Source organism: Octopus bimaculoides, chromosome 23 (genome assembly GCF_001194135.2).
Source record: "Octopus bimaculoides isolate UCB-OBI-ISO-001 chromosome 23, ASM119413v2, whole genome shotgun sequence".
NCBI classification, from domain to species: domain Eukaryota; kingdom Metazoa; phylum Mollusca; class Cephalopoda; order Octopoda; family Octopodidae; genus Octopus; species Octopus bimaculoides.
Genome location: NC_069003.1, coordinates 16,059,584 through 16,062,540, shown reverse-complemented (window position 1 = coordinate 16,062,540; position 2,957 = coordinate 16,059,584). Strand labels below are relative to the sequence as shown.

Below are 2,957 nucleotides of genomic sequence, written 5' to 3'. Positions count from 1 at the left end.
TATATATATATATATATATATATATATACATATATATAGTTGGAATTTACAGAAAAAACAATCAAAAGAAAAGACGAAGACGGGTGTGTAAACAACAAACAGATGTATTAGTTTAAGTGAGAAAGTCTTTTACGTTTCGCGCCTACGCTCTTCAACAGGAAGGAACACAGAAATAAGCAGAGAAGGAAAGAATATATATATATATATATATATATATATATAGGTATGAAAACAAAGACAGGATGATCACGGCTAGAATGCATTTGATCCCAAGTTTGTGAGTAATCAATAACAACGACGTCATTGGCAATAATATCAACAACATAAATGGCCTCTTGAAGTTTATCTCTACTACACAACACTTCCTTCGGTCACGGCTGACGATGGGTTTCTACAAATGAGAACGCCTTATCTAAGGTGCATGCTTGGACAAGTTTTTTAAGATAGCTCAACAGTTGCTTATGTGTAAAAGCCTCGTTTACCTCTCCTCGCCACCGATGATGTCGAGTAAAAAGACAAGACGTATACATCGTAGGCGTCGTTTTTAGAACGCAGGGAACCGGGGCAAGTACCATAAGGCCTCTCAACCGACACTTAAAGAATTCCAGCCAGATAACTGCCGCCCTAGTTTGATGGATGTTTTTTTATCAACACTTAAGAGTGAAAGGCAAATTGACCTCGGCGAAATTTGAACTCAGATTACAATGTGTTGGAACAAATACGTCAAGCTAACGACTCATCTTATTTTCAGAAGATTTGTTGGCGTTAATGCTGCTCTACAACACATAGCACAGTAACAGCAACAGCTTGATGATGATGATGATGATGATGATGATGATGATGATGATGATGATGATGAAGATGATGATGATGATGATCATCATCATCATCATCATCATCATCATCATCAACAGCAACAATAATTATAGTTTCAAATTTTGGCGTACACGACCAGCATTTTCGAGCGGAGGGGGTTGGATGATATCATCGACAACAGTTCTGGAATTCTACCGTACTTTATCGACCTCCACGAGATTTGAACTCTATAAGTAAAGAGTCGGGAAACATACCTGCTTGACCTTTATCAGTTGAGCATATTCCTTAGTGGCTGACGACATGTGCATCTCTGATCACGGGCAGGAGTAGTGGGGTAGTGTGTTAGACATGTACTAAGAGAGATTATTTGGGGCTTGAATAATTCGCCTCTTTCCTTCATTAATCTTAAACAAACCTTAGTCAGGGACCTTTTTAGCGGAACAAGGTACTCGACCTGAAGCAAGTTCTAATTGGGCCTACCTGTAAGGTTAGATGCTGTTTATCGTGATATGAGTTCGTCATGTCGTGCGCATATGGTTGTGATGCATGTGCCTCGTGTACCCTTATCAGACGAGTAGTCATTGAGCTTCGTACATATGTACCCCAACGTCACTTTGATGGTGTGTGCTGCTCTCTAATTCACATTATTAATAATAATGGTTTCAAATTTTACCACAAGGGCAGCAGTTTGGGGGAGGGGATGAGTCTATTACATCGACCCCAGTGTTCAACTGGTACTATATTTATCGACCCTAAAAGGATGAAAGGCAAAGTCGACCTCGGCGGAATTTGAACTCAGAACGTAGCAACGGACGAAATACCGCTAACCTGTTCGTCCAGCGTGCTAACGATACTGCCAGTCCACCGCCTTAATAATAATAATAATAATAATAATAATAATAATAATAATAATAATAATAATAATAATAATAATAATAATAATAATAATAATAATAATAATAATAATAATAATAATAATAATCCTTTCTACTAGAGGCACAAGGCCTGAAAATTTGGGCGAGGGTCCTAGTCCATAACTTTGACCGGTGCTGTATTGATTCTTATTTTATCGACCCCGAAAGTATGAAAGGCAAAGCCAACCTCGGCAAAATTTGAACTCACAAAGTAAAGTCAGAAGAAACTCCGCTAAACATCTTGTTAAGCATGTTAACGATTCTGCGAGTTTGCTGCCTTAGGAACAGTAATGTCAACGGTTTTAAATTTTGGCATAAGACCAGCAGGTTCGGGAGGCAGGGATAAGTCAATTACATCGACTTCAGTGTTCAATTCGTACTTATTTTATCGATCCAGAATACATAAAAGGCAAAGTTGACCCTAGCGGAATTTGAACTCAGAACGTAAAGATCGACGAAATGCTGTAAAGCAATTTGCCTGGAGTTCTAACGATTCCGCTAGCACGCCTTAAATACAGTAGTAGTAGTAGTAGTAGTAGTAGTAGTAGTAGTAATAAATGCCCTGATGCTGCACAAGACCGTGACTCTCATGACTTCTGATCTCAACTGATTGGAAGTGTTATCATGTTCAGTGTTTTGTCTTGGTATAAAAGATGGTCTACGGCAAATATTCTGTTCAATACCACAGATATGCTTGTCAACTTTAAACCAGTTGAGGATGTCCCTTAGTGACTGACGATATGTGCATCTGGTCACGAACAAAAGTAGAAGGGGAACATCATCGTCATGTGTTGAGAGGAATTTTTTTGAGTTTGAATAATTCATTTTTGTAAACATGGATGTTTCGTTCAACATCCTTATACAACTTTTATTCAGGGACATTTTGAGCGGGATGGGCTACTCGACCTGACGAAAATTTTAACTGGGTCTCACCTGCAAGGCCATGTGCTGTTTATCTTGATATGAGATCATCATGTCGCGCACATATACATGTGCCTGGTGCACCCTTATCAGACGGGTAGTCATGATGGGTAGACTGGGCTTCGTATATTTTACCCCAGTGTCACTTTGATGGTATACACTGCTCTCTCACTAAATGATGATGATGATGATGATAGTGATGATGATGGTGATGATGATGATGATGGTGATAATAATAATAATAATAATAATAATAATAATAATAATAATAATAATAATAATAATAATAAGCAGTACAAGGAAGAA

The 2,957-nt window shown here is 38.2% G+C and overlaps 1 protein-coding gene across 1 annotated transcript in view; it reads right to left on the bottom strand.

The window, feature by feature from the left end:
• Positions 1-2,957, bottom strand: part of LOC106871154 (uncharacterized) — a 589,447-nt gene that overhangs the window by 128,487 nt on the left and 458,003 nt on the right. The window lies entirely within an intron of this gene.